Source organism: Stegodyphus dumicola, chromosome X1, assembly GCF_044657685.1.
Source record: "Stegodyphus dumicola isolate Sdum_Otavi_A_Nest chromosome X1, ASM4465768v1".
Classification (NCBI taxonomy): Eukaryota; Metazoa; Arthropoda; class Arachnida; order Araneae; family Eresidae; genus Stegodyphus; species Stegodyphus dumicola.
Window position 1 is genome coordinate 115,985,089 of NC_140780.1, and position 13,267 is coordinate 115,998,355.

General features: G+C 38.4%; 1 protein-coding gene across 1 annotated transcript in view; it reads left to right on the forward strand.

Annotated features, from left to right (window-relative positions):
* The window catches only part of LOC118198369 (uncharacterized), a 424,861-nt gene that overhangs the window by 242,216 nt on the left and 169,378 nt on the right, over window positions 1-13,267 (forward strand). The window lies entirely within an intron of this gene.

The window sequence follows — 13,267 nt, forward strand, 5'->3', positions numbered from 1 at the left end:
TACAGAGACCAACCACTTGTGGTCTGAACGTAAGAATATAAAAATATTAACTAAACTCTAACTAAACTAACTTTGGATTAATCAAACAAGTGCCTAACTCTAAGATTGGCCGTATATTAACAAAAAGCCGTATGTAGTACAGAGAACTGCTAACACTACGATACGTTTAACCCGGCATTACACGCGCTGGGTGTGTCATACCCAGGGTGGTTTTTCCTATTTTCTACTATAAAATTTACACAAAACATAAAACAGAAGAAAAAGATAAAAGTTGAAACAGTTTTAAACATATTTCAAATATTACTTACAATTATTCTGTACATTTCCTGCAAATACACGCCATGTGTTCCATACACACATGTTTTTGACATTTTTCACAAATATATTTTGTTTTTCTGTCCTTTTTAGATCCACATTCAGCACATCTTTTAATTATTACTTTTGCCTTCTTAGCAGATGGTTGAGAGTCCTCATTCTTTACCAGTTTTACTTTCAAACTTTGCGGAAGCATTGTTTGCTGGCTTCTGATCTTTTTGTAGTCTTCGATTAGTTTAAATCCCAAACTTTTCAGAAAAGAACGTCGTGTTCGATTCTGAGTCGGTGGTTCCTTAGTGGATAGCAAAATAACGCGTGCATTTATAGCAGCTACATTCAACATTGCATAAAATATCGTCATAGGCCATCGATTTGTTTTTTTTAGTTGTTGAATATGTCGCAGCCATTTCGTCGACGACATCGACAGCTCCTTTCGTTATATTATAGAAAGTTATTATTTCGGGTTTCTTTGATTCTCCAGTAGCGATGTCTATTGCATTATCGTTATGCATTGTTGAGAGCAGAAGAACATTTTTACTCTTCTTTGGTACATACGAAACAACAGTCGTTTCTTTCTGAAATCCAAACATGGAAGAGTAAGCGTCCCTTTTTTTTTGTACTCAAGAATATTGGAGGAATTTCTTTCTTATTTTTTCTCAATGTTCCAACAATTGTTATATTTTTTTTCAAAAGTTCTTGTGAAAGTGGATAAGAAATGTACCAGTTATCCACTGTTAGATTTCTTCCTGAATTATACAGAGGTTCCATCAGTCTTTTTACGACACTACTGGGAGAATTATCTACTTGAAATGGACCTTTCGGCTGTTTACCGGCATATATTTCCATTTTCCAAGTATAGAACACTCTCGAATCGACGAGCGCAAAAACTTTTATTCTATATTTCGATGGTTTCTTTGGCATGTATTGGCGAAATGGACATCGCCCTCTAAAAGATTCTAATTTCTCGTCTATTTTTACGTACTCTCCAACGTTGTACGATTTTTGGCAGTTTTCTACAAAATTTTCGAAGAATTCACGTATCGGGGTCAATTTGTCTAATTCTTTTCTGCTCTGGCGAGTTTGTATATCATCAAATCGGATGCATCTCAATAAAAAATAAAAAAGTGTTGATGACATGGTTGTACGGAATATTTCTATTCCAGTGCCGTCTGTTGCCTAAAGATCTCGTATATACACATGTGATGATTTATGCAAACCAATGAGAATTGGATTGTTGGATTTATTGGATTTATTGGATTGCTTTATTTAAAGCAATCCAATAAATGCTTTAATTTCAGCCTCATTAGTTTCTTTTGCATCTCTTTCCCGTGAAAAACGCTCTCGAATCGATTCTATAAAACTGTTAGTCCAATGCACTAACTTCTTTATCATATCAGAAAATATAAGGAGGTTCTAAGCATCCACAGGAGAAGTTACATTCTTTGAAACGGGTGTATTTCCTGGGAGTTTTGATATTATATTTTTCGCAGAAATTCTAACATTAGCTTTGAATTTCTCTTTATTCCACTTCGTTATGTTATCTCTTCCGATAAAATAATTATCTTCACTTGAATCTGAAACATCGTTTTCAGAATCAGATTCAATTTCTGTTGAAGAATCATGATCACTACAATATTCTTCGTTATCTGGCTCTTCATTACCTGAAAAATCACTATCTTCCTCTATATTTTCTTCATCAGAAGAAACAGTATCCAGTAAATTTTTCAAATACCGCATTTCTTCGTCATAAGTGCGGTAACGCGCCATAACGAAAGAACGATTTAGATACGTCTGCCTGTACTGAGAACAGTTACAGAAATGCTCGCTCTGGGTGTGAGATACCCAAGCCCCGCGATTTAAGGAGATCTATTTTTAGAATTCTTTCGCCGATTCTCCCCTTCCAAAGTTATGACCTTTGAGGCAGCTACATGAAGACTCGTCCATTTTTGAAAAATGGTTGGGAAGAAAAAGTGCGGAATACGAGTCACTGGGTGTGAGACACCCAGCGCGATCAAACCCGGGTTAAAATTATCAAGAGGATTAAACCTCTGGCCTTGAAGGCAACCAGCAACCGAGTAAAACTACTATGGCAAGCGGCCTGCTTCTAGTAACTCCTTCCTCTCTCTTGCTTGGCAAAAAGCCACAACTTAAGTACTTGGCGTTCGCAAGACAAATTTGCATAAATAAGTTAAAGCTTTTAATTCTGGCCGGAAGTAGAAAATAAGAAGTGATAGTAAAGATTTAAAATAAAATAAACGTTAGTAAAACTTAGGATCCTTACAGGTTATTGGTATGAAAACAAGGAAATATTGTAGATGTCTGACTTTTTAATATTAGCATGAATTCTTTATTTACAAAGTCTTTCAAAAATGACTCAGGACTTAATTTCTTTGGATAATTGTTGCTTTCTTTCTTTTCTTTTCGTGATCAACAAAACAAATTGTCCACTTGGTACTCATCAGCCTGTCATCAGCTCATCAGTTCATCATCGAGTCAATGAAATTTTAAAAAAACTAGGCCTTTATACAATGTCTTCCAAAACTTGACCTATGTAAAATAAGGAATATTAACTATCTTTCCTGTCAAGCCTCACTTTCCCCTGGAACTGCCAATGCCAGAGTATGTAAATTTTAGTAGAACGCGCAAGGATTCAAATTATCAGCGGAAGAATTCTGAGTTAAATAGAAAGGAAACGAGCTCGAAGTGTGCTGTTCTTACTTCACGAGCGCGGAGGTAGTTAGCCAGAAATTGAAGAACCCCGCGTTTCGGCCTGTGTGCTTGCCTTGGAGAATTGTTAATCGTTCAACGTGATATTCAAAGTTTGCTGAATTAGCTGCGGTATTGTAAAACGCGGTGAGGTTAGTCACTTTTAGAGTCTTGTTATTATTTCTTTTCAGCTTCTTATTTTTATTTTACCGCCGGGTCGGCGTAGTTTGTGAGCGTCAAGAGCACGCAATTGTAACTTCTTAAGTTGAATAAAAAGGGACTTAAACCCTTAGCAAGACTCTGTCTATTTTCCAGTTTCAACAGTCACCTCTTGGTTGCGTGCAAGTTGGAGGCGCGCAACTGTACATTGGCGCCCGAACACTTATCGAACTGAAATGGCCGAAAATCGGATGGAAGACACGGGACAACACCAAGAAATGGCAAGCCAGTTTGAAGGATTTGGATACCTGGTCCAGACTTTGAGAGCGTCAATCAAGCCAAACGTCAATTTCGACGGAAAACATTCGGTGGCGATATTTCTAGAAGGCCTAGAAAATCACTTTCAGCTCTACCCTGTGCCTGAAAGACAAAAAGTTGCCATCGCCACATCTGCACTAAGAGGACAGGCCGCGCTATGGTGGAAGAATATAGGCAAATTTTTATTAGGGGAATTTGGAAGCCAGACATATACATTTGAAAATTTCAAAAATTCGTTAGTAAAGGCCTTCCCCATAGTGAAAGATCGAGCAAGGCTGGAAGCCGAACTATATAGTTTCTATCAACGGGATATAGAAGAGTTGACGGACTTTATTCTACGAAAAATTAAGCTGACGGATATGCTGTATGGGAAGAAACCCGACGCGGAGATTATTGAAATAATCTTACCAAGATTGTTACCCGCTGTTCAAGACCACTTCGAAATTAGAAACCCAAGCACATTGCAGGAACTCTTCGAATTGGCGGTGAAGTTTCAAAATCGCAGAATAGCGGAAAAAGCTAGAGGGGCAACGTATTCTCAAAGTACCCGAAGGAAATCTTCAAATGAGCAAACCAGAAATGCAAACCGCTTTTATGGGGAAAAGAGCTATCAAGCTAACTCATCGAACCTCGAAGGTCAAGGCCCAAAAAGAAAATTCGAAAACAAACATCCGCGTACCCAGAAGGCAGAACTTGAAAGGAAACCTTTTAACGAGCCTGTGAAAGCGAGGGTCCAGACCCCGGAAGTTTTAAAAAAACCCTCAAAAATACATTTAAATACGGTCATCGTAAAAAACTCACATCTACCAATTATACAAGTCCTGGTTGGCGATGTACCAGTAGAAGCCCTCATCGATACAGGAGCAGAAGCAAATTTTATGAGCGAAACATTCTTCAAAAAGAATTTTTATAGGGTACGATTATTTAAAACTAAAAATACGGAAATTATAGCGGCGCAAGGAAAAACCTGTCACTGCATCGGGAAATTATCATTAAACATACAGGTAAAAGAGGAAAGTCTCAAAGTATTAATTTTTGTAGTGAAGAATCTGCAAAATCCTCTTATTTTAGGTATGGAGTTTTTAAGGGCCGCGAGGGCCAAATTGAATTTTCAAGACAGTTCCGTTGATCTGGAGATGGACCAGAGGGTGGTGGAACCTGTGGAGAAACCGCATGTTGACCATAGCCATCTGAATGACCATGAAAGTCAAGCCATCCAGCAAGTGGTGAGTAATTTTTCTAACTTGTTTTCAGAAAAGCCTGGCAGTTGTCAAATAGTTACGCATCAGATACAATTAAATGCCGAAAAACCTTGTAGGACTAAACCTTATCGTTATGACAAACAAAAAGACGTAATCATCGAAGAACATATTCAGGAGATGTTAAAGAATAAAATAATAACGCCCATAAATAGTGAGTACGCGAGTCCAGTCGTACTATGTAGGAAAAGGAACGAGTTTCCTCCTTCGGATAAAAGGGCTTGGAGGTTTGCTATCGATTACAGAAAACTAAATAGTATTACTAAATTCCCAGTTTACCCTTTGCCGGTTATAGAGGAAATTATTAGAAAGATCAAATCTACAAGATACATGACTACTTTGGATTAACGTCTGGCTACTATCAAATAGCTATGAGACCCGAAGACATACATAAAACCGCGTTTATAACAAAATCGGGCACTTATGCATTTTTACGCATGCCCTTTGGGTTGTGTGGGGCCCCATCAACATTCCAGAGAGCTATGGACATTGTTCTAAAGCCTGTCCTAGGAAAATCAACTTTAATCTATCTAGATGATATAATTATAACGAGTAGTACGTTGGAACAACACATTAAAGATCTAGAAGAAGTTTTTAAATTATTAAAAGAGGCCGGTCTTACAATTAACGCCTCAAAATGCAAGTTCGCAACTAAAGAACTTAAATATCTCGGTTATAAAATTTCGCAAAAGGGTATAGAAACGCAAGATTCAAAAATAAAAGCAATCAAGAATTTTCCACCGCCCAACACCGCCAAGAAACTTTCTTCTTTCATTGGGTTATGTTCTTACTATCGGTCTTTCATAAAAGATTTCGCTAATATTGTTGAACCACTCTTAGTAATCAAAAGAAAGAGAAGTAAATTTACGTATACAGCGGAAGCAAATACAGCATTTGAAAGATTAAAAGAAGCGCTCATCAATGCCCCTGTTTTAAAATTCCCGGAGGGGGACGAAAACCTGGAAATTGCAGCAGATGCGTCGGACTATGCGGTGGGTGCGGTTCTTATGCAAAATAGCCATCCTCTGGCATTTTTTAGTAAAACGTTGAATCAGACACAAAGGAATTATACAGCTCAGAGAGAGAAACATTAGCCGTATTAATGCCTGTACACAAATTTCGAGTTTATTTCGGCAAAGCGCCAGTAACAGTTTTTTCGGATCATACGGCTGTTCGTAGACTTTACTCGGGGGAAAACCTAACGCCCAGGTTAATAAGATGGGCTTTAAAACTCCAAGAATATAATCTCAGAATAAAATATAAACCGGGTAAGGAAAACAATGTAGCTGACGCACTTTCTCGTATAAAACTGGACGATGAAGGAAATGAACTCAAATGCGCTGTGTTGACATCAAAAATTTTAGATTCTAGAGAAACAATTATTGCTGAACTGAAAGCTGATCCTGAATTTGGAAATATCTATGCATATTTGAAAGACCCCGAAAGCTTTGAGCACACAGATATCGATGCGATAAGAAATAGAGCAGAAAACTATGAAATAATAGATAATTTATTATTTTATACGAAAACAACAAACGAAAATCTCGAGTACAAACCAGTCATCCCAGCCTCGCTTCGATTAAGCATTTTGAAGGAATAACACGACGCGAAAACAGCGGGTCATTTAGGGGTCAGAAAGACTTTAAAAAGGGTACGCGAGGCGGTATATTTCCCGCAATTATACAAAATAGTAACAGCGTATGTCAAGACCTGCAATCAATGTCAGTTAATAAATGATAATCATTACAGCCCGGCCGGGTACTTAAATAGCATTCGCGCTACATTTCCGAATGAAATTTTAGGCATAGATCTTCTTGGTCCCTTCGTCCAGAGCGAGTTAAATAAAAATCGTTTTCTTTTAGTAATAGTAGATCATTTTTCAAAATGGACAGAAATTGTTCCACTTAAACGCGCGTCAGCCAAAACAGTCGCAGATGCATTCTTACACAGATACATTTTAAAATACAGTGCACCGATAAAAGTCATTAGCGATAACGGAAAACAATTCATTAGTCAAATATTTGAAAACATATGCACTGGACTTGGCATACGCCATATCAAAATGGTTCCGTATAGACCACAGGCAAACATAGCAGAAAGAGTGAATAAAAACGTAGTAAAAATAATTCGCAGTTACGTTAGCACACATCACAAGCGCTGCGATGGCTACATAAATGAATTAGCTTATGCTTTAAGAACGGCAAATCACGATACTACGGGAAAAACCCCAGCAGAATTATTTTTAGGTAGAAAGTTAATTACGCCTTTAGATAAATTATTCTTTGTGCAACAAAGAGAGCAAGAGTTTAAACAGAAAGATGTGCAAAAACTTATTGATCAGGCGCTTAAAAGCTCGGATACGGCAAGAAATAAGCAAAAAGTGTATTACGATAGAAAACGCCGTGAAGCAGATTTTAAAGTTGGGGATAAAGTATTGAAGCGGAAATTTTCTTTATCAAGTGCCCCAGACAATTTTACGGCAAAGTTATCTACAAAATTTGAAGTCCCCTATGTAATTCAGGAAATCAAAGGAGTCGTATTGTACCTTAAGAACGAGAGAGGGGAAATCTGTAAAGCAAGTCCCGACCAGGTGAAAAAATACTATAATCCAAATGATTTTGAAATCCTTAAAAGTTTCTTGCAGGACTCAAGTCTAAAAGAAGTAGAAGGTCCAGAAATAACAACTGTTCCACCACCCAAGAAGCAGAGAACTGAAGAGAGACCTAGCCCTTCTACAACCCAGACGACGGTACCAAAAAGAAAAAATGAAAACTTTCAAACTCCAGCATTTAAGAAAAACGAGAATGCAGATCCACCGCGTAAAGAAACCTTGGTAAAGAGGAAAACACCACCTACAACGTATCGCAGGAGAAATTATACATCAAGGAGAACGCTCCCAGGGTCAGAGAGTCAGGTGCAATCAAGTCCGCCGTTCCGGAAACTGAAACGACAGCAGGAGGAACAACAGAAGAAATTCAAGGACTCCAGACCGGAGGACGTCAAGACCAGCCGTCCAATGAAAAAACGAAAACGACAACAACCCGACGATTACTCCGCCAAAAGGCCAGCATGCAGAGGACGCAAAAGAAAAACTAATGTGGACGACACTCGGAGGTCAGTAAGGAGATTGACGTCCATGGAGCCTATAACATGGGAACAATTTTGCCAGAAAAGAATGACGGAGTTTCAATCATCGAAAACTCAAAGATAAGTTAAAATCTTCTATAAATTTTTTTTTTTTCTTTTTTGTTCCGAAATGTTATGCATAAGTACGAAATTCTATGTTTTGACGAAAGTCAATATGTCTCGGTTGAGACTTAGTTTAGTTTTACTTTATTTAGCTAAGGCAAAAGTATTATTTTCTTTTAGTATAAAAGCTAAGAACAAGCATTTTCTGTTGGTCGAAAGACTAATTCTGTTATGTTAAAGCCAAAATGTGGCCGAAGATAAAAATAACTTCGTATTCTTGTATTAATAAGAATTTTAGTTTCAGTGCCGCCAGCTTGGCGAAGAATGAGTAAAGTAAAAATTTATTTTCTCTTATTCATTTTATAGTAAATTGTAAAAATCATATGTATTAAAATTTTGTAAATGTACGTAAATACTTGAAAGTTATGTAAAAGTAGAATTTAGTCTAGAAGCATAAAATTTTAGATGCTAAAAGTAAATGCTTAAAAGCAATGAATTCAAAATTTACGTATTAAACTGTAGATAAAATCATGCTTTAGAGCGAAAGCCTGCATGTCTAAAGATGAATGAGGGGGAAGTTAGAATGAATGTGTTTTGTAGGGTTCTCCACCTACACTTGAATTTTTAAGAATGTTAAAGTAGCTCATCGAGTTGTAGAATGTCGAGTAAGGTGTGTCTATTTGGTCGTTGAATTCTAACAAATCATGGTGGTTAGGGGAAGTGTTGTAAGACTAAAACACGAATATTCCCGTTTGACACCACACATGGTGGAGAGCCAGTGTAAAGTTAAATTAATGTTTGAAATATTGAATGAATGTGAATTAAGCAATAACTAAGGAAAACGAATCGTTTAAAAACAAAAATTTATTCAGTGTCAAGAAAGTGTAAATTATAATGTATTTAGAAAGATACTGATACTTATTCCTTCCAGATGCTGGAAGGAAAAGAACAAGATTGATTGATGAAGTCCAGGAAAAGTTGCTGTAAGAAGAGAGATTTATATGTATCGACAGAAATTTAGTATATAATTTGTTACACAAGATTTTTTTGTCTAAACGAGGCTGTTGAGAGTTAGTTCAGAATTATAGAAACTTACAACAGGTCGTTTGTAGGACCTGCTTCCAAGTTTTCCAAATTCTGGCAGCGGCAAATGTAGGGTTTATATTTATTTTAACTAACATTTATTTTAAGTTTAAACTATCTTTCCTGTCAAGCCTTACTTTCCCCTGGAACTGCCAATGCCAGAGTATGTAAATTTTAGTAGAACGCGCAAGGATTGAAATTATCAGCGGAAGTATTCTGAGTTAAATAGAAAGGAAACGAGTTCGAAGTGTGCTGTTCTTACTTCACGAGCGCGGAGGTAGTTAGCCAGAAATTGAAGAACTCCGCGTTTCGGCCTGTGTGCTTGCCTTGGAGAATTGTTAATCGTTCAACGTGATATTCAAAGTTTGCTGAATTAGCAGCGGTATTGTAAAACGCGGTGAGGTTAGTCACTTTTAGAGAGCCTCGTAGTTAGAGTCTTGTTATTATTTCTTTTCAGGTTCTTATTTTTATTTTACCGCCGGATCGGCGTAGTTTGTGAGCGTCAAGAGCACGCAATTGTAACTTCTTAAGTTGAATAAAAAGGGACTTAAACCCTTAGCAATACTCTGTCTATTTTCCAGTTTCAATAGTCACCTCTTGGTTGCGTGCAAGTTGGAGGCGCGCAACTCTACAGCATTACATATGAAACAAGAAAAATTTCAGCATTAAGTTAACAATACTGTACACAGATATACATAATGACTTAAAACAGATGAAGGTGTTACATGGTGCTATACTAGTTGCAAAACATACAGTAAAGGTTGCGGTATTGATTAATTATTACGAGTCTTCTCTCCTTGTAATACTAAGAGCATGGAAATACAGGCCTTAATGCAGGATATTGCACGCCTGTTTTGGCGGGTTCTAGTTGCTTATGCATGACAATTTCAGCTCTTGGCTTCTGCATGATAGTCGGATGAAAATGGGATATCATAGGGATCGAGGTCTCCAATCTCGCCGCACATTCAAGGATCACTTTCTGTGAAAGCAAACCGATTAATATAGCTCATAAATGCTAGATGACCAATGAACAATTGTGCGAGATCTAGAATGCCACTTTTGACAGTTGCACCAACATTTAGAAAATTGGAACACTCTTCTGCCAGTAAATTGATTAATCCAGTCCAGTTGCAATTTGTTATAAAGAAGTTGACGTTTGAAAGGTGGCGCCTAGATGGTATAGTGGTTAGGGGAGCTTACTGCGGTACCGAAGAGCCCGGGTTCAGATCCCAGAACAGGCGTGGATGTTTGTAAATATATAGTGTCCGTGCGGCATGGGGACACTCTAAATATGCGGCGAGCCGAAATCCTCTCGAGATATCTGTGGCAAGGGAAGAGGGGTGGGAGACCCTCGATCCCGTCTCCCTGGAATGCTCTCCATCAAAACTGAAGGGCGGAACTGAGTGTAATACTAAGAGCATGGAAATACAGGCCTTAATGCAGGATATTGCACGCCTGTTTTGTCAGGTGTTAGCTGCTTATTCATGACACCTTTTAGCTCTTGGCTTCTGCATGATAGTCGTTTCGTCACCTGTATGGTGCTCAAAGCTCTTGCAAACTACAGGTGCAATCTTGCCACGATGAATTTCGTGGGCTTGTTCTGATGTTACTGCCTGACAAGAGAGATACGTCACAACACAATAACACGTGGGAAAGAGTTTAGATGAGATGCGGGCAGTTTTATGCTGAGGGAGTTAAACATAAATGTTTGTTGCCGCTAATTTCGCTATCTGACCAGCTACGTCATTGTCAAAAATGACAGGGTGGGCAGGTACTCATTGTAGGTTCGATCTTAAGTTATTGGACAAAGAGAACAAAAGTTTTTGAATATGTCTCATAGGATTTTTCCTTCGAATTCTTTGAATTGCCTTCAGCTTTGATACTATGTTCATAAAGATATTAAAGTAGGAACCATCAGAGATGCAGAAACTCAGTGCCTCTCGGAAGGCAATTAGTTCGTCTTGAAAGACAGAATTATCGGGGTTAAGTTTTTTAGCCAATGGCATTATTATGTATAGCCTATGTGCTTACTATGTGTCTGTGCCATTCTGAGTACAAAATCCGTTTTCTGTTCTCACCTCACCTTTGGAACCATCGTTGTAGAACGCCCTTAATGTGAGTATAGCAGGTGCTGCGCATTCTGTTTTAATACCAAATTAAGCCGGGTTGGCAGGTGATAGGGAAATACTTTCTTCACAATCTGTGTGAATAAATTAATTATTCAAAAGCGTACAATTCATTTTCAATCTGAGGGTACGCACGATAGTGCCTTCCCCCTGGGCCGTTAAATGTATAGAAAAAACGCCAGAAAGGACGTTCGGAGCACTGGTAGCCGAAGTACGGCAGCCTTGGCAGATGCAGAAGAAGAAGGGGCTTTGCGCAGATTATTTAAGATAATTCTCCATATGTGATGAGATGTTTATTCCCCATACAGAGACATGTAATGCGATTTTTTCTGCTACTGTCTCATTTCCCTCGGGAATCGACTGGGGGCAACTCCCGGGATTCTGGCTAGAACATGTACCTAGACATACTCAGCTCCTGGGGTAAATAATCGGTCTTCACAGTGACTAGACCTATCGTATATTCAATCCCTGCAGAGACCGTACTGGTACTGTCTTGTCTGCCTCTTGGTTCCGTGCATTCTACTTAATGAGATATCGAAGTTTATCCTTAGGCGTTTTGCTCTCCTTGGTCAACAAGGGGGTGACACTGATCCCCTTGGTGACAATGATCTTCGTTCTGTTTGCTGGTGGCTGCTTGCCGAACGCCATTTACTTGTGTTCCATTAACCCTGACTGTGTTCAATTTTGTCCCTCTGGGATAACCATGAGGTTATACTTCCTTGGATTGCGACTATGGATTGGGGCATAAGAACCGTATGAAATGCTTCTTAAAGCCATGCGGGAGTCCTCCTATCGTCTGACACCAGATCTTGAGTATCCGCGATTACCCTCCCCCAAGAAGTTGCTGTAGTTCTATACATACTGCTAACCAATTTATGCAATTTCTTCAGTGCATCTGACATATGGTTGCCAATTCAGTCCATCATCTGTTATGAACCCATGTACTTGAGTTGCCTGAAAATTTGATGCTTTTGGCGTAAAGTTTGAATAACACAGTTTTTACATGCCGTTTACCTAGGCTTAATATTCATGGCGTGTGTTTTCCTTGTTGGTGTTTTGAGTCAGGAGACCAGCAGCTTGTGTTCCAGCCACCAGTTTGCCAGTAGATCAGTGGCCATTTGTGCATTTGTTTCGTATGTAACTCTTGTGCGGGAGCTTGCAGTGTTGAGAAATATTATCTACATACGCAAATATTTTGATATATTCATTTCCAGCGTACAGTGCAAGTGCTGAATTTTACAGTGCTAGTGCTATGGAACATGGCAGCGGACCCAAAAGTGATCCCTGAGGACAGCCTGTATTAATTTGAGTTTTGTGGACGCCTTCGTCAGCTGTGGTTTGGATACTGCGATTACTTAAGTAACTTGTAGAGTTTAACTTTATTTTTCTAATAGTTATGTTTATTTTGGAACAAGCCTTTCCTATACATTCTGATTTCTCACCTACGTTACCTTGCCAGAATGAGTTTTCATGTTTGCGATTTATGTAAATGAGGTAGAAACGATTATTTAGGCTGAAATTTGGATCACTTCAGTAGAATAGTGTTGGATCAGCGTGTTCTGCCTTTCGGCCACCTTGTTGCTGCTTGTCTAAGCTTAATCTTTTACGACCATATTGTTAAGCGCCTATTAGTATGCGCCGGTGATCTTAAATAAGGGCCAACTCTTTTAATTGATTCTGCTGGCTACTTTTAGTTAGTATTACATTAATTTCATATTTCCTATCTTGAGTTAAAGCCCAAGTGGAGGCTAAGCCCGAGAAAGTGTCATCTGTTAAACTACTTTGATTTGGAATAAAGAGTAAATTTAACCCTTCTTTGGATTTGTTGCTTAGAGCTCAGCGAATAATAGCTACACAGTTCTTCATTAGTCTAGCTCACAAGAAAATCTAATTTAGCAGTGATGTTACTAAGTATAGATAAAATCCAGCAATACCTCGACACACTCGATGTCAAGTAATCCCTTGAGCGTATCATGGAACCACAATGAACCGAAGGCGCTTTATATATCCACTGAAATTAAGACGATGTGGAATTTATTACTCTTGTTTTGTGCTATAACTGTTCTTTGGGCAATTCAGAGCATGATCTACTGATAGATCAGCTTTAAATCC